Below are 19,809 nucleotides of genomic sequence, written 5' to 3'. Positions count from 1 at the left end.
AACAGTACAGGCGGCAACAGTACAGAGACGTGAGACGAGAGAATAGTCAGGAACCAAGCCAATAGTCGTTAACGGTACGGGCTGGCAGAGTACAGAATCAGGAAGCAGAAGAGAAGTCAAGACAGGCACAGAATCATACACAGAGAATCAATAACAATAATAATCTCCTAGTCTAGGTGTGAAGTCCTTGGTTTCAACACCTGGGATCTAGTCTAAGGTCTGAGTGCTGACACAGGGTATCGCAAACACAGATGAAGTGTGACTGAAAAGCACTTCCTTATATACTGCCTGGGAGAGAAGTCTCCACCCCAGGCAGCAACCAATCAGAGCAGGCTAAAATGTCAGCTGACCTCCAGGTCAGCTGACACGCTTTCTAAGAGTATAAAGGCGTGTCTGGCGTGCGGCCGCACCCCCTAGAGGCAAGATGGCAGAACCCTGGTGAACAGCATGTTGGTGAGTTTGGAGCAGAGTGCTCGGACGGGTGTGCGCAGTGGATGCGGACGAATTTCCGCATCCCGCGTTGGAAGGTCCGCTTGCCGGACTGGATGCGACCATATTTCCGCAATCCATCTGGCGTTGCAGATTTTTCGTTACAGTTTATTTACAGCCCTGGTATCACCGCTAGGTACCAGGGCTATTATGTCACGCTGCCTGCCTGCTGCCACACTCACACTACTCCTCCATTCCTCCTGCTGCTGCTGTCTGTCTGTGTTTCCCACTGCCAGGGTACACAGAATTACCTTCTGCTGCCACACTGCCACCAGCTATTACGTCAAACAATAGCTGCTCACATTACTCCTCCATTCCTCCTGCTGCTGCTGTTGTCGGTCTGTGTTTCCCACTGCCAGGGTACACAGAATTACATTCTGCTGCCACTCTGCCACCAGCTATTACGTCAAACAATAGCTATATATCTGTGTAATTGGTTGTACAAACAAAACCAAAAAACCATAAAAAAAAAAAAAAAAGGTTTAATTTTTCTGAGGTGCCCGGGTTGAAAACTGTGTTGTCCCAGTTGTGTATTGGACATGATGTGGGCTGCACGACCGCTGTCTGGGACCTCCTGTTGTGTTTATTTACAGCCCTGGTATCACCGCTAGGTACCAGGGCTATTATGTCACGCTGCCTGCCTGCTGCCACACTCACACTACTCCTCCATTCCTCCTGCTGCTGCTGCTGTCGGTCTGTGTTTCCCACTGCCAGGGTACACAGAATTACCTTCTGCTGCCACACTGCCACCAGCTATTACGTCAAACAATAGCTGCTCACATTACTCCTCCATTCCTCCTGCTGCTGCTGCTGTCGGTCTGTGTTTCCCACTGCCAGGGTACACAGAATTACATTCTGCTGCCACTCTGCCACCAGCTATTACGTCAAACAATAGCTATATATCTGTGTAATTGGTTGTACAAACAAAACCAAAAAACCATTAAAAAAAAAAAAAAGGTTTAATTTTTCTGAGGTGCCCGGGTTGAAAACTGTGTTGTCCCAGTTGTGTATTGGACACGATGTGGGCTGCACGACCGCTGTCTGGGACCTCCTGTTGTGTTTATTTACAGCCCTGGTATCACCGCTAGGTACCAGGGCTATTATGTCACGCTGCCTGCCTGCTGCCACACTCACACTACTCCTCCATTCCTCCTGCTGCTGCTGCTGTCGGTCTGTGTTTCCCACTGCCAGGGTACACAGAATTACATTCTGCTGCCACTCTGCCACCAGCTATTACGTCAAACAATAGCTATATATCTGTGTAATTGGTTGTACAAACACAACCAAAAAACCATTAAAAAAAAAAGGTTTAATTTTTCCGAGGTGCCCGGGTTGAAAACTGTGTTGTCCCAGTTGTGTATTGGACACGATGTGGGCTGCACGACCGCTGTCTGGGACCTCCTGTTGTGTTTATTTACAGCCCTGGTATCACCGCTAGGTACCAGGGCTATTATGTCACGCTGCCTGCCTCATTGACTGCCTGCTGCCACACACTCATCCTCCTCCTCCTGCTGCTGAATTTACCTCCTGCTGTCTGTGTGTTTCCACTGCCAGGGAGCACATACAATGGCGCTTCCAACATGCGTGCGCCACCAGCTATTTGTAACGCTCAAAAATAGCTGCATTTCTGTAAAAAAATACGATATAGAAGAAGATGAAGAAGATGAAGAAGATAAAGAAGAAGAAGATGAAGAAGAAGAAGAAGAAGGAGAAGAAGAAGAAGATGAAGAAGAAGAAAATGAAGAAGAAGATGAAGAAGATGAAGAAGAAGAAGATGAAGAAGAAGAAGAAGAAGGAGAAGAAGAAGAAGATGAAGAAGAAGAAGAAGAAGATGAAGAAGATGAAGAAGAAGATGAAGAAGATGAAGAAGAAGAAGAAGATGAAGAAGATGAAGAAGATGCAGAAGAAGATGAAGAAGAAGAAGATGAAGAAGAAGAAGATGAAGAAGATGAAGAAGATGAAGAAGAAGAAGATGATGATGAAGAAGAAGAAGATGATGATGAAGAAGATGAAGAAGATGATGATGAAGAAGATGAAGAAGATGAAGAAGAAGAAGAAGAAGAAGAAGAAGAAGAAGAAGAAGAAGAAGACAATATAGAAGAAGAAGAAGATATAGAAGAAGATATAGAAGAAGAAGATATAGAAGAAGAAGAAGATAGAAGATAAAGAAGAAGAAGAAGAAGTATATACAGTACTGAACAAAATTCTGGACACAACTTCTCTTTTCACCTTTTTTTTTTTAAAGGAACATCCCCACATAATCACTTGCTGTTGTTACTTGGAAAAAAAGATGTTTCTTGCATCATTCACCCTCAAAACAAGTGTTGGAAGCTATTTAAGGCCAATTCGAATAGTCAGCTCGAATAATTAGCTCGAATACCGACTCGAATAGTGAGCTCGAAGTCCGAGGTCGAATCGAATAGTAAAAATTATTCGACTCGAATATTCGACTGACCTTGAATAATTTACTATTCGAATTCGACCAAACTCGAATTTTAAAAAGGGGTATTTGAGCACCACTGATAACAACAGATTGTGTTCTGTAAAATCTTATTCTGTATCCAGTCATCACAGAAGGTGGCCATACATCTAGCAATTTGGCGGCCAATCGACCATATGATTTAATAATTATTATTGAATTGGATGTAAATAGGTGCCGCCACAAGCATGTTCGATCGACGATTCGACCAATTTTTGGCCCAATAGTGGTGGAATGTATAGGCCGGACATGCTGGGAAATCTCACCTCGATGTGGTTGATCAGGTGCGAGGCAGTAACGGCGCGTAATATCGAGACAAGCAAATGTGAACAGGCCCCCTGCCTGTGCAACTCTACTTTACCAGTTCACTTTCGCCTGCCAAGGTGCCCATCAATCTTTCATATTCGCGCCCCACTCACTGCCAGCATAAAGTATGTGGCACATATGTGACATGGCGTGCTACGCCGGCAGTGAGTGGGGTATGGAAGTGGAAGATGGATGGGCACTGCGGCTGGTGAGAACAGATGGGTAAATTATAAATTGTGAATTGATTGTGAATTAGCCTGTAGTCTATGGGCAGCCAACAGATCTCTCTCTGATCAGATTCGATCTGCCCATACATCGCTAGATGTATGGCTACCTTTACATGTCGTGGAGGTGGGGGAAGGCAATAGGTAATCTTTTAATCTAAAGGCAAAGCTGACAATGCCCAACGCCTCGCTGCGCTCCACAGCATGGTGCAGAGGGAGGGGGTGGACATGGTCAGGTGATAGCTTTTTGCACAATCTGCTGGTACCTCAAAACTTGTGATAAGATCTAGGGGTCATGTGACTGACTTTCTAAAGGGAGAATCTCAGAAACAACTGTATTAAATTGTGTGAGTAATGGCATGGTCCTACTTACCTTCTCTAGCCTTAAAAAATCCTTGTTTTGTTTTTGGATGATTCCCTTAAAGTAGGCCATACACTCGTTACATTAGCAGCAGATAGATCATCAGATAGATCTCTGATCTATCTGATGTGTTTAGGAACATTATTTACTAGGAACAGATTTCCAATAGATTTCAGTGTGAGATCTATTGAAACTCGATCTGATGGCATTTTTTTGCCATCAGATTTCCATTAGGTCCAATGCAAAATGATAAGCCATCTCAACAGATCGACCTAGATTTTCCAGCATGTCAGATCGATTGAAATCGATCAAAATCAGCCGAAATTGGCCGCCAATTGGTCGATTGGTCAATCGATTTGCGATCGATCGATTTCGATCGATCGGCCAATAATCGGCTCAATGTATGGGCACCTTTAGGCCTTCTGCCTAATCTCCGATGGTGTTCAATGCTGCCTTCCAAATATGGTGCAGTAGCTAACTGAAACTAACTAGTAGTTAACTGAAAATTATACCCATGTACCCAAGAGCTGAAGTTCTTATTTCACTTTTTTTGTAGTTAATGGGATAGTTGTTTGCTCTTTGCCTTATGCCATTTGGGTATTTCTGTGAAGTAAATGAATCTGTCGGTAAAAATGAATGCATGTATTGACAGCTATAGGCTAGTGTTACTAATGCCAAGATTGGGGTGATTAAATTGTGAGGGTAAGGGGGGCAAAGTAGAGCGTGACAAGGAACATTTGTATTGCGCTGTGCTCAGACTTGCTCAGTAGGCAGTAGCAGTGTTAGGGAGTCTTGCCAAGGTATCCTACTGACTAGGTGCTGGGCTTACTGAGCAGGAAGAGCTAAGATTTGCTTAGGTTTGAACCCAGGTCACCTGTTCCAGAGGCAGAGCCCTTAACCATTTTACTATCCAGGAGGAGAAAAGCTCTTTTATCTAGACTTCCTGTACAACAAGAAGACAGCCAGCACTAGGGGAAGAGGGGAAACAAATGAGGGATAGAAGAGGAGTGGAGAGATACTGAGAATAGCCTGAGAGGAAGCAGAGAGTTTATCTGTATTGCAGACGCACATCACACAGAGGCAACTTGCCTGTAGTGATGTCGCGAACCTCCGATTTTCGGTTCGCGAACTTCCGCGGAAGGTTCGGTTCGCGGAAAAGTTCGCGAACCGCACTTCAATGGGGAGGCAAACTTTGAAAAATAGAACAAATTATGCTGGCCACAAAAGTGATGGAAAAGATGTTTCAAGGGGTCTAACACCTGGAGGGGGGCATGGCGGAGTGGGATACATGCTCAAAGTCGCAGGGAAAATCTGGATTTGAGGCAAAGCAGCGTTTTAAGGGCAGAAATCACATTGAATGCTAAATTGCAGGCCTAAAGTGCTTTCAAACATCTTGCATGTGTATACATCAATTAGGGAGTGTAATTAGAGTACTGCTTCACACTGACACACCAAACTCACTGTGTAACGCACCGCAAACAGCTGTTTGCGTAGTGATGGCCGTGCTGGACTGGTGCGCACCATGGCGAGAGTGTAGGCCGTGGCGGTTTTCAAGCCCATATAGTCGCTGGGCTGTGGTAGCTCAATGATAGAACAGTGACTGTCCAGCTGATCAAATTTGGTCTGACCACAATGAAGCAATGACCTTATTATCTTTCGTGTGTCACCCCCACCCGAGACACTCAAATAGCCGGCGGTCATTGCTTCATTGTGATACGCAAGCCCCTTCATCGCGGCAAGGTAATGATCACGAAGGGGGATGGGCACATGTACATGCCTTTTTTTTGTTGCAGCCGCCCGCAGTGCAGCCAGAATAATTAGGCAGGCATGTACACGCAACAGAAGAAGAATTAGTATGGCAAATTGGGACAGCTCTGGCCACAGGTCAAGCCTGTGCAACCAGTAGTCCAAGGGTTCATCGTCGCTGCTCGCAGTGTCTACATCCACACTCGAGGCCAGGTAGTCGGCTACCTGCCGGTCCAGGCATTGGTGGAGGGTGGATCCGAAAGGACTATGGCGAGGCGTTGGACTAAAGAATGTCCGCATGTCCGACATCACCCTGAGATCGCTGGAACGTCCTGTCCTTGTCTGCGTGGACTTGGGAGGAGGAGGATTACTGCCAGTGGTACCTTGATTGCGTTGTGCTGTCACATCACCCTTAAACGCATTGTAAAGCATCATTGACAGCTTGTTCTGCAAGTGCTGCATCCTTTCCGCCTTGTGTTGAGTTGGTAACAGGTCCGCCACTTTGTGCCTATACCGAGGGTCTAGTAGCGTGGCCACCCAGTACAGGTCATTCGCCTTGAGTTTTTTGATATGGGGGTCCCTCAACAGGCTGAACAACATGAAAGAGGCCATCTGCACAAAGCTGGATGCAGACGTACTCTCCATCTCCTCTTGCTCTTCCTCAGTGAGGGCACGCAACTCCTCTTCCTCCCACCAGCCACGAACAATACCACAGGAATGTGGAGCAGCAGAAGCCCCCTGTGATGGCTGCTGCGGTTGTTCTTCTTCCGCCGCCTCTTCCTCCTCCACAGAAACACCTTCCTCATCATCATCATCCAAGTCTGACTCCTCTCCTTCCCCACACAACTCCTCTTCTTCCTCCTCCTCCCCCCTCTGTGCTGCCGCAGGTGTTGAGGAAACATCTGGTTCGGATGAAAATTGCTCCCACGACTCCTCCGGCCATAACTGTTGGTGGGGAGAAAAGGGGGGAGTAATCACTGGTGTGCTGTGTTGTGTGGCCCTGCAGCTTGGCCTTAAAGCTGCAGTGGCCTTTTTTGACACAAATAGCCTGGTCTTTAGGGGGGGTAAAGCCCATGGTCCTCAAGAGGTTAAGGCCAGGTAGTCGGCTACCTGCCGGTCCAGGTGTTGGTGGAGGGTGGATCCAGAAGCGCTAAGGTGAGGCGTTGGACTAAAGAATGTCTGCATGTCCGACATCACCATGAGACCGCTGGAGCGTCCTGTCCTTGCCTGCGTGGACACGGGAGAAGGATTACTAGCAGTGGTACCTTTATTGCATTGTGCTGTGACATCACCCTTAAATGCATTGTAAAACATAGTTGCCAGCTTGTTCTGCATGTGCTGCATCTTTTCTGCCTCTTTGTGCCTATACCGAGGGTCTAGTAGTGTGGCCACCCAGTACAGCTCATTCCCCTTGAGTTTTTTTATACGGGGGTTCCTCAACAGACTGGATAGCATGAAAGATGCCATCTGCACAAAGTTGGATGCAGACATACTATCCATCTCCTCTTGCTCTTCTTCAGTGACGTCACGTAAGTCCTCCTCCTCCCCCAGCCACGAACAATACCACGGGAACATCGAGCAGCACAAGCCCTCTGTGATGCCTGCTGCGGTTGTTCTTCTGCCGCCGCCTCCTCCTCCTCCAAAGAAACACCTTCATCATCATCCGAGTCGGACTCCTCTTCCCCACACGACTCTTCCTCCTCCTCCCCCCTCTGTGCTGCCGCAGGTGTTGAGGAAACATCTGATTCTAAAGAAATTTGCACCCACTACTGTTCCTGCCATAACTGTTCCTCTTCACGCTCCTCCACAGCTGTATCCACCACTCTACGCACGGCACGCTCCAGGAAGTAAGCGTAGGGGATCAAGTCGCTGACGGTGCCCTCAGCGCGACTTACCAGTTTGGTCACCTCCTCAAAGGGCTGCATGATCCTGCATGCATTTCACATCAGTGTCCAGTTGTTGGGCCACAACATCCCCGTCTTCCCAGATTCTGTCCTTCTACTGTAATTATACAGGTACTGGGTGACGGCTTTCTCCTGTTCTAGTAGGCGAGAGAACATGAGCAGGGTGGAATTCCAGCGAGTCGGGCTATCGCAAATCAGGCGTCTCACCGGCAAGTTGTTTCTACGCTGAATGTCCGCAAAGCGTGCCATGGCCGTGTAAGACCACCTGAAATGCCCACACAACTTCCTGGCCTGCTTCAGGAGGTCCTCTAAGCCTGGGTACTTGGACACAAATCTTTGCAGGACCAGATTCAGCACACGTGCCATGCAGGGTACATGTGTCAGCTTTCCCAAATTCAACGCGGAAATGAGATTGCTGCCGTTGTCACACACCACGTTGCCGATCTACAGCTTGTGCGGGGTCAGTCATTGCTCCACCTGTTTGTTAAGAGCAGCCAGGAGAGCTGCTCCAGTGTGACTCTCCGCTTTGAGGCAAGACATGTCTAAGACGGCGGGACACCGTCGTACCTGGCATGCAGCATAGGCCCTGGGGTGCAGGGGCTGTGTAGTTGGAGAGGAGATCGCGGCACCAGCCGAGGAGGATGTCGACAGCGAAGAGGATGTAGCAGGCATAGAGGAGGTGGCAGGAGGCCTGCCTGCAAGCCGTGGAAGCGTCACAAGTTGGTCCGCTGCGCAGCCACGTACTCCCTGCTTGCTGCCATCGGTCACCAGGTTGACCCAATGGGCTGTGTACGTAATGTAGCGGCCCTGCCCGTGCTTGGCAGACCAGGCATCCGTGGTCAGGTGGACCCTTGACCCAACGCTCTTTGCAATAGATGACACCACTTTCCCCTCAACTGCACGGTACAGTTTGGGTATGGCCTTTTGTGAAAAATAATTGCGGCCTGGTATCTTCCATTGCGGTGTCCCAATGGCCACAAATCTATGGAAAGCCTCAGACTCCTAAAAACACACGATTGGTTCGCACGATGGCCAGGGGCCCCGGACCTCTCTCACTGGCCGGGGCCCCAAGGCCAACATGCGATACCTGGAGGGGAGTGCAGGTGGGCCTGGACCTCTCACACCCATGCTCTGGACCTCTCACATCCAGAAAACCCACCAACACTGCCGCCATACTGAATGCTAAATTCAACACACACAAGCAATAGAACACAGCAGTACATGCATCCAGCTACATTTAAGTGATCAGCAGGTGCTCGTCAGCCAATCAGGATGCACTATCATACACCCTTTACCTGCCATACCACATCTAGCAGCCATTAGCATTCAGGTGGGAGGCTTCAGTTGGACGCCATCGCAAGATTGTGTCGCTAGCAGGACCGCCCCGTGCAGGCATCCCTCCCATAGGGGTCCCTCCCTAACCGCTCACCTGTCCGGCATGTCCTAGAGCTGAAAGAAAACGTTTAAAAACACACGATTGGTTCGCACGATGGCCAGGGGCACCGGACCTCTCTCACTGGCTGGGGCCCCAAGGCCAACATGCGATACCTGGAGGGGAGTGCAGGTGGGCCTGGACCTCTCACACCCATGCTCTGGACCTCTCACATCCAGAAAACCCACCAACACTGCCTCCATACTGAATGCTAAATTCAACACACACAAGCAATAGAACACAGCAGTACATGCATCCAGCTACATTTAAGTGGTCAGCAGGTGCTCGTCAGCCAATCAGGATGCTCTATCATACACCCTTTACCTGCCATACCACATCTAGCAGCCATTAGCATTCATGTAGGAGGCTTCAGTTGGACGCCATCGCAAGATTGCGTCGCTAGCAGGACCGCCCTGTGCAGGCATCCCTCCCACAGGGGTCCCTCCCTAACCGCTCACCTGTCCGCCATGTCCTAGAGCTGAAAGAAAACGTTTAAAAACACACGATTGGTTCGCACGATGGCCAGGGGCACCGGACCCCTCTCACTGGCCGGGGCCCCAAGGCCAACATGCAATACCTGGAGGGGAGTGCAGGTGGGCCTGGGCCTCTCACACCCATGCTCTGGACCTCTCACATCCAGAAAACCCACCAACACTGCCTCCATACTGAATGCTAAATTCAACACACACAAGCAATAGAACACAGCAGTACATGCATCCAGCTACTTTTAAGTGGTCAGCAGGTGCTCGTCAGCCAATCAGGATGCACTATCATACACCCTTTACCTGGTATCGCATGTTGGCCTTAGGGCCCCGGCCAGTTAGAGAGGTCCGGGGCCCATCGTGTGTTTTTAAACGTTTTCTTTCAGCTCTAGGACATGGCGGACAGGTGAGCGGTTAGGGAGAGACCCCTGTGGGAGGGATGCCTGCACGGGGCGGTCCTGCTAGCGACGCAATCTTGCGATGGCGTCCAACTGAAGCCTCCCACCTGAATGCTAATGGCTGCTAGATGTGGTATGGCAGGTAAAGGGTGTATGATAGTGCATCCTGATTGCCTGTTGAGTACCTGCTGACCACTTAAATGTAGCTGGATGCATGTACTGCTGTGTTCTATTGCTTGTGTGTGTTGAATTAAGCCTCAGACTCCACCAGCTTGTATGGTAATAGCTGGCGAGCTAATAGTTCCACCACGCCCGCTGTCAGACGCCGGGCAAGAGGGTGACTGGCAGACATTTGCTTATTACGCTCAAATACTTCCTTTACGGACAGCTGGCTACTGCTGTGGGCAGAGGAGAAGGAACCGCTCAAGGGCAGAGTCGGTGTGGAGGAGGGTGGCTGTGAAGGTGCAAGGGAGAAAGCGGATGAAGACGATGCACCTGAAGGAGGAAGAGGAGAAGGAGGGTGGCTTTTCTTTTGGGTGCTGCTTTTCCTCAGGTGTTCTTGCCATAGCTGTTTGTGCCTTTTCTCCAGGTGCCTTCGTAAGGCACGTGTCCCTACGTGATAGTTTGCCTTTCCACGGCTCAATTTTTGCTGGCAGAGACAACAGATGGCTTTGCTCCGATCTGAGACACACATGTTAAAAAATTTCCAAACCGCTGAGCCCCCCTGGGGTGATGGCGCTACGGTGGCATCAGCAGCTGACGTTGAAGGGCATGTTGGCTGGCTGTCCACAGCTGGCAATACATGGCGCCGGACACTGCCCCCAGCTGTTTCTGAGGACGAGCTCCCTCTGCTTCTATCATGGACTCGTCTCCTCCTACTCCTCTCTGACTCCCCCTCTGAACTGTCCCCCTGGTCATCTCCTCTATTGGGAACATGCGTGGCATCCGTATAATCGTCACCATAATCCTCCTGCCCAGCTTCGCTTTCCTCCGAAACCTCCACAACTGCACCAACATCAGGTGGTTCATCATCCCCCTCCTCACGTGTTACGTCCATACTATCGCCACCTAACTCAGACGTATGAGGTGGTGTACCTGCGCCTTCTTCTTGTTGTAGCATTATTGGCTGTGAATCAGTGATTTCACCACCACCACCAAATAACTCCTGCGAAGTGTCAAATGCAGCGGATGTGGTGCTTGTACTAGCGCTGGTGGCTGTGGGAGATGAGGTGTTCTGTGTTAAATACTCAACCACGTCCTCACAATTTTGGGAAGTGATGGCACATGCCTTCTTCTGAGCACTGTACTTTGAGCCAGGTCCATACGAAAACACAGCAACACCACCTCGCACAGACCTGCTGGTGCCACGTGGCCTTCCTCTGGGTCTGCCTCTACCTCTTCCTCTACCTGGTTTGTACATTTTGTCCATCTTGGGGAGATGCTAGGTATATGCAGTGAGGTGAGTTCACGCAACACAAAGGTAGTTAGATGCAGTGAGGTGGGTTCACTGAACAGTAAAGGTAGTTAGATGCAGTGAGGTGGGTTCACTGAACAATAAAGGTAGTTATATGCAGTGAGCTGGGTTCACTGAACAATAAAGGTAGTTAGATGCAGTGAGGTGGGTTCACTGAACAATAAAGGTAGTTATATGCAGTGAGGTGGGTTCACTCAACAATAAAGGCAGTTATATGCAGTGAGCTGGGTTCACTCAACACAACAGGTAGTAAGATGCAGTGAGCTGGGTTCACTGAACAGTAAAGGTAGTTAGATGCAGTGAGGTGGGTTCACTGAACAGTAAAGGTAGTTAGATGCAGTGAGGTGGGTTCACTCAACAATAAAGGTAGTTATATGCAGTGAGGTGGGTTCACTCAACAATAAAGGTAGTTATATGCAATGAGGTGGGTTCACTGAACAGTAAAGGTAGTTATATGCAGTGAGGTGGGTTCACTGAACAATAAAGGTAGTTATATGCAGTGAGGTGGGTTCACTGAACAATAAAGGTAGTTATATGCAGTGAGGTAGGTTCACTCAACACAACAGGTAATTATATGCAGTGAGGTGAGTTCACTGAACAATAAAGGTAGTTAGATGCAGTGAGGTGGGTTCACTGAACAGTAAAGGTAGTTAGATGCAGTGAGGTGCGTTCACTCAACAATAAAGGTAGTTATATGCAGTGAGCTGGGTTCACTGAACAACAAAGGTAGTTATATGCAGTGAGGTGGGTTCACTGAACAATAAAGGTAGTTATATGCAGTGAGGTGGGTTCACTGAACAGTAAAGGTAGTTAGATGCAGTGAGGTGGGTTCACTCAACAATAAAGGTAGTTATATGCAGTGAGCTGGGTTCACTGAACAATAAAGGTAGTTATATGCAGTGAGATGGGTTCACTCAACACAACAGGTAGTTATATGCAGTGAGGTGGGTTCACTGAACAATAAAGGTAGTTAGATGCAGTGAGGTGGGTTCACTGAACAATAAAGGTAGTTATATGCAGTGAGGTGGGTTCACTGAACAGTAAAGGTAGTTAGATGCAGTGAGGTGCGTTCACTCAACAATAAAGGTAGTTAGATGCAGTGAGCTGGGTTCACTGAACAGTAAAGGTAGTTAGATGCAGTGAGGTGGGTTCATTCAACAATAAAGGTAGTTAGATGCAGTGAGGTGGGTTCACTCAACACAACAGGTAGTTAAATGCAGTGAACTGGGTTCGCTCAACACAACAGGTAGTTAGATGCAGTGACCTGGGTTCACTCAACACAAAGCTAGGTATATGCAGTGATGAGGTGGGTTAAGTAAACACAACAGGTACTGGGTATATGCAGTACTGGGTAGTACAATGTGCAGCTCCCTATCACACACACAGGTAGTTACTGAATGTGCTGGGCTGCTGGCAGTGGCACACACGCTATGAATTAGCAAGGCTGTGCATGCAAGTACAGGATTAGCTCTGAAAAGAGCTGTTGACGGGTGCTATTAAAGCAATAATAATCAGCCAGGAGCAAGCTAAGCAGCCAAGAACCTAACTAATCTTTCCCTAGGAGACCAATCTGCAGCAGCTCTCCCTAGTCTGTCTTATTGCAGCAGGCACGAGTGAGTGTAATGGCCGCCGGAGTCTGCCTTATATAAGGGGGGGGGGCTCCAGGGCTTAGTGTAGCCTAAATGGCTACAATGTGCCTGCTGACTGTGATGCAGAGGGTCAAAGTTTACCCCCATAGTGCATTGTGGGGCGAATCGAGCTTCCGCAAAAGTTCGCCTGGTGTAGGCGAACGCGAACCACCAAAGTTCGCCTGGAACCGTTCGCTGGCGAACCGTTCGCTACATCTCTACTTGCCTGTAATGTGACTCATCTTCCTGCCAATCTCTCACACAAGGCTTCAGCAGCCCTCTTGGAGTCTTGGGAATGTCGAAAACTTTTCAACCTGTGTAATACCTTATCTAGCTGTCCACCTGCAGTCTTTACAATGGTGAGATAGTAACTTTTTTTCCCCTGGAAGGCGCTCTCTAGATAAATCTCCCACTCCAGGCAATTGCCTTATCTGCTGGTCCCTAGTGGTGCCTCTGCATGATGGACTCCCCACAGCTGAAAGGAGCCATGCCACAAGAGGCTGGAAACTGCACTAAACAGAGTATGCTCTTTTACTTTGCAAATCACCATTATACAGTACTAATGTTGCATAACAAGGGACTCTCCCCCTCTTTGGTGGCCCCCAAAAGGGAGAAGTAGTTTTTATTCAGAGGGAGGGGCTATACACTCCCTGGATTTTCCTTGTTGGCCACCCAACATTTAGGACTGAATAACAGTAAACGACTACATGTGGGAACTACAATGTTCTTTTTTTAAAGCAACTTATTTTCTTCTCTGTTGGATGAAGCCTGGGAATAAATGAGTATTTCTTTTTTCCCTAATTTTTATGACATTCTGGCAGCTCAGGATGAATAAACATGCATAGTAGCATAAACCCCTAAAGATGAAAAAAACAAAAGAAAACAAACAAAAAAATGGTGTGCAGTTTAACAATGCAACTTGCAAAACAGGACATTTGATTATCCTACATGGGCTGTAGGAGACCAATCAGAAAAAAATCAAAAAAATCTTAAAATATAGAGCAAGAAAGAAAGAGAGAGAATAAGAAGTGTTTCAAACAGACCAAGTATTCAGAATCCAGTTGCTAAGCCAATGACTTTCAGAATTGAGTGAATTCAGCTATCTATAGTAGGAATCTCGATTCATATCCAAGTCAAGGCTGTCAAGCCTTCAAAAATATTAAGAATGTTACTGAGAATGTTGGGGAGTTTCTATCTGACCTTTACAAAAAAATATTATTAATTTTCTACTGCTGTTTGTGTCTCTGTTGAAATGGAACAATTGTCTTGCAAGTTAGGACGCCATGGGCTTATATTGCTTTAGTAGGAGCCCTGTCCAGCGAATAGTGTTAAAGGACCGCAATAAAAACTTAACAAAGGTTCCGGTTCTTTAATATACTGCATAAGAAGGATTCCTTTTTTGTTATGTCATCCTCTGCCGTAGAGATTTATCAAAATTCTATTATGAAAGGAAGGGAACATCTTCCCCTTTTACTGAAATTCGGACTGAAATCACTAAGGCAAGGATCACGCTTGTTAAAAATTGCTTGTGATTTTCTAAACTGTGATCACCGCAAATGTATTGTCTTGCAATGGCATTGCATTATTTTCTGTGTTTGTATGCAAATTTGCATTTTTGATTTTTCTACATTTTATATTTGGACGGCAGTTTTGCTTTTTCGTGGGATTTATGTTTGAATTCAAGTCAATGGGAATGCAGAAAATTTTCATACAAATTCATGTTATATATGAAAATTTGCATGTGATTTTAAAGTTAATTAGTTGGACTGCCATGTAAATTAACTTCATTGGTATTCACAGAAAAATCCCAAGACAACATTTTGTATGTGAGTTCATATAAAAATGACAAAACCACTCACAAAAGTTCATACAAAAAAAGAATACAAAAATTGCAAATGCAGAATTGTAAATGCGGAAAATAGCTTGCCTAAAACAAAAGTAACCACTCCACAAAACTGATAACTACAGTATTTATAGTTTGTGTACATTACAGCAGTATAGGGCCACTAACGCTAGACTTGCTGCCGATATGTGTAACATTTTCTGCATCTCCAGATCACAGATTGACTTAGTTCTCAACATTAATCTGCCCTTAACAGTCAGCTTCACACTCGTTAAGGCTGCCTAGTATTAGGTAGAGCAATACATTAAGATGTACTAGTTCTTCCATGAGAGAATTTGGGGTCAGGTTTGGGTGCTTAGGTTAACATACATGGCTATTGGTTGTTATTCATCTTCCCACTATTTTTTATCCCCGATCCTTGTTAATGGTGGTTGGTATTTACTGCTTTTGTTATGGTGTCACAGATAACACAGTGTGGAGTTACTATTACAATTTAGGTTATGGCTTCTGCACTACCCCTTTCCTGCTGGATACAGTGGGATTATTATGGTAATTATGGTTGTACTATTTAGCAGATTTACTCCGGATGCAGATGGAGCATACCCAAATAAAACATACTTCATTCTTGTATCCAGTAGCTGGTATATAGGCCTTTGGAACCTCAATGTTATTTTTTCTCAGCTATAAACCAACAAATGTGTTTGTGTAGCAGTCCTACTGCATGAACTATATGTACAGTATATGTTTTAACTTTAGTTACTGTACGTTGCAAAGCCTCTTTAGACAGAGAGTTTGAAACTATAAAACCTAATACCATAAACTGGAATATTTGTCAGATTGCCTGGAAACACATCAATATTTGGTGTCTTATTAACCTCTAGTCTATTGCCTTATTGGAGGTGTTTTGCCAGGAATTATTGCTACTGCACAACAGTATGAGAACAAGCACAGATGCTAGAACTGAGTATGGAATAACCAACTGGTTCACAATTGGTAAAGGAGTGGGACAAGGATTGTCTCCTTAGTTATTTATTTAACTTGTATGCCAAACTATGTAAAGCTGGTTCGGATGAGTCCCATGCAGAAATTAAAATAACGGCAGGAATATTAACAATCTGAAATATCCCGATGATATCATTCTAATGGCTGAAACTGAGGAAGAATTAAAAAACCTAGTCATGAATGCCTCACAAGAAAGTGCCAAAGCTGGTCTACTGCTTAACTTCAAAAAAACTAAAGTCATGTCATCTGCCCCAATGAACCATTTACAAATAGATGGAGAAAAAGTACAAGTCATAACAGATTCCATCCTCCAGGGGTTAAAGATCTCTGCAGATGGTGAATCCTGATGGTGACTCCAGCCATGAGATTAAGAGACATTTGTTGCTTGGAAGGAAAGCTATTACAAGTTTGGACAAGCTAAGGATAGAGATGTTACTTTACCAACAAAGATCAGGATAGTTAAAGCCAAGGTCTTCCCAGTAGTAGCATATAGCTATGAAAGTTGCTGTGAAAGCTGTGGACTGCTAGAATATCTAACCAGTCAATGCATTAAGGGTAACTGTAATTAGAGGGATATGGTGGCTGCCATATTTATTTCCTTTTAAACAATACCAGTTGCTTGGCTGTCCTGCTGATCCCTGCCTCAATACTTTTAGCCATAGACCCTGAACAAGCATGCAGCAGATCAGGTGTTTCTGTCATTATTGTCCGATTTCACAAGATTACTTGCATGCTTGTTTCTGGTGTGAAGCTCCGTCTACACGGAGCGGTGTTCCTTATAAATCGAGCCGCTGATGTGGCTCGATTGATGAGATCCGTCAGGTCCGATTTTGCCGCCGCCGATTCCCTGCTCATTCCCCACGAGGGGACAATGGCAGAGAATCGAACGGAAGATAAGTAGCGCGGTGTGGGGACAATGGCGGATCTAATCCGACGCACGCGCGGGCGAGCGGGGACGCGGCGGGTACGCGGAAGAGGCGATCCGGCGGCTAATCGAGCCGCCGGATCGCCTCGTGTAGATCCGGCTTTATTCATACATGACTGCAGCCAAATAGACCAACAGGGCTGCCAAGTAATTAGTATAGTTTAAAAGGAAATAAAAATGGCAGCCTCCATATTCTTCTCACTTCAGTTGCCCTTTAATCATTCCAGTTTTGCTCTTGTTACCTGATTATTCTGATCTATGCTAGAACTCTATGTCCTCAAGAAGAGAGACTCTACCGCATTGTCTTATTTTTAATTGTTGATTTGGCTAGTTAGGTTGCAATTAACAGTTTTCTTCCTTTTAGTAAAAGCTAGTTTGAGATCTCTCCTCTTTATCAATGGAGAGAAGTGGCAGCAAAATTACCTTGATTTCCAGTGCGAAATCAATAACTTTATTTTATCGATTGTACATACAATTGAGATTGTATCATGTATAGGCACTCCAACCAATGTTAAATGTTTACTTTGCTCACAGTTTATTCTCCTCCAGAAGCCTCTAGTGGATAAGACCTGTATGGTAACTATGGCATAGTAATACAGGATTGGTGGGTGCTTGTCACAAGTGGGTCCCTTGGTTATCTATAGTATCTATGTGGGACTCCTGGCTACCCATACAATCAATGAGCGTCTCATGGTTACATATACTTAAGCTGGCCACTAACGGTCCAATTTCTAGCAAAAATCGTTCGAGCGATCAGAAATTCTGATCGGATTGGTTGTAAATAATCTCCATTGGTGGACACAATCGATTATGAACGAGTGAAAAAAATGTCGCCCGAATGAATTTTCGTCGAACGAAAATTTGGATTTTCTTGGTGGTCGTGATAGATAGGAAGCAATGATTGGTTAGTTGATGGTGTAGTGAACGATTTTTCGTCCGATCAGAATTTCTGATCGCTCGAACGATTTTTCGCTAGAAATTGGACCGTTAGTGGCCAGCTTAAGGAGGATTCCTGCGCACCTATGCTGTCTATGGGGGGACTCCTGGTGGTTATCTATATAATCTAAGTGGGACTCCTGGTTACCTATAATATCTAAAGGGGACTCCTGCCACCTATACAATCTAAGGGGGGGGGGGGGTTCCATCCACCATATACGCCAAACAGTTTGTGGTAGAATGTAACTATAGCTTCACAGAATGCTCTCTGCAGCTTATGAAAAAAATATTTCTTATGAGGAACAAAAACTTGTTGATTTAAAGCTGCAGATATCGGACATTTGCTGTGACCTGGAGAAATTTTAATCTTTTGATTTATTTGGTGATATATCCAAATATTGAAGAATGACATTAACACACTTGAGTTACTGATTATGGATGCAAAGCATATGAGAGATTCCAATGACTAATAAATAAGTGGTTTATGAGTGTGGTAAGTGGGAACAATGTGAGGTTATATGTAGAGAGATGGCCCGAACGGTTCGCCGGCGAACGGTTACCAGCGAAGTTCCGGCGGTTCGCAATCGCAGAGAACCGCGAACTTTACCGGAAGTTCGGTTCGCCCCCATAATGCACCATTAGGGTCAACTTTTACCCTCTACATCACAGTCAGCAGGCACATTGTAGCCAATCAGGCTACACTCCCTCCTGGAGCCACTCCCCCCTTATAAAAGGCAGGCACCGCCGGCCATTTTACTCACTCGTGTGCCTGCAGTAAATAGAGAAGGGACAGCTGCTGCTGCTGCTGCAGACTCTCATAGGGAAAGATTAGTTAGGCTCTTGTAGGCTTGTTAGCTTGCTCCTTGCTGATTCTTATTGCTAAAATAGCACCCCACAACAGCTCTTTTGAGAGATAATCTTGTTTTTGTGATCTATTTTTTTTTTCTGTGTGTCCCACTGACACTTGTGTTGCATAGACAGCCTTGATAATTCATACTGTGTGTGTGCCACTGCCAGGCCCAGCACATTCAGTGACTACCTGTGTCTGTGCCAGGTGCACATTGTAATACCCACTACTGCATATACCTACCTACCTGTTGTTCACTGTGCACCCACCTTTCTACATGAGTTGAGCGCACGCAGTGTCACTGTGCCTGTCCTCTACCTGTCTTAGTGTGACAGGTGCACATTGTAATACCTATTTCTGCATATACCTACCTGTTGTTCACAGTGCACCCACCTACCTACGTGAGCGCACACAGTGTCACTGTGCCTGTCCTCTACCTGTCTTAGTGTGACAGGTGCACATTGTAATACCTATTTCTGCATATCCCTACCTGTTGTTCACAGTGCACCCACCTACCTACGTGAGCGCATGCAGTGTCACTGTGCCTGTCCGCTACCTGTCTGTGTGTGACAGGTGCACATTGTCCGCATCACAGGGGCTCCCTCCATACCCGTATGCATGCGGCTGCGCAGTATGCAGCCTCACACGTACTTATATGGAGGGAGCCCCCTGTGATGTGGACAATTGGCCGCGTCTGCTGGCCGACTGGCCGACTGGCGGTAATAACGGGACCCGGTGCCGGCGGATCCAGGCAGCGGAGGACGGCGGTGTGAGAGCGATCCGTGCGTATGGGGCTGGAGGAAGCCCCAGGTATGTATAAAAGCTTCCCCCCAACGTCTCTGGTTCCCTTTAAAGAGGCAGGGGGAACTCATCATCAGAAACAGCTGGTGGCAGTGTCCGGCACCATGTATCACCACCTATGTACAGCCAGCCAACATGCCCTTCAACGTCAGCTGCTGATGCCCCCATAGTGCCATCACCCCAGGGGGGCTCAGCGGTTTGGACATTTTTTAATGTGTCTGCCTCAGATCGGAGCAATGCCATTTGTTCTCTCTGCCTCCAAAAATTGAGCCGTGGAAATGCCAACACTCACGTAGGGACAAGGGCCTTACGAAGGCACCTGGAGAAAAGGAACAAACTGCAATGGGAAGAGCACATGAGCAAAAGTAGCACACAAAAGAAAAGCCACCCTCCTTCTCCTCTTCCTCCTTCAGGTGCAGCATCTTCAGCCGCTTTCTCCTTTGCACCTTGACAGCCACCCTCCTCCACTCCGCCTCTGCCCTTGAGCGGTTCCTGCTCCTCTGCCAGCCAGGTGTTCGTAAAGGAAATCTTT

This window comes from Hyperolius riggenbachi, chromosome 2 (assembly GCF_040937935.1).
Source record: "Hyperolius riggenbachi isolate aHypRig1 chromosome 2, aHypRig1.pri, whole genome shotgun sequence".
NCBI classification, from domain to species: Eukaryota; Metazoa; Chordata; class Amphibia; order Anura; family Hyperoliidae; genus Hyperolius; species Hyperolius riggenbachi.
This window is presented reverse-complemented; position numbering follows the sequence as displayed.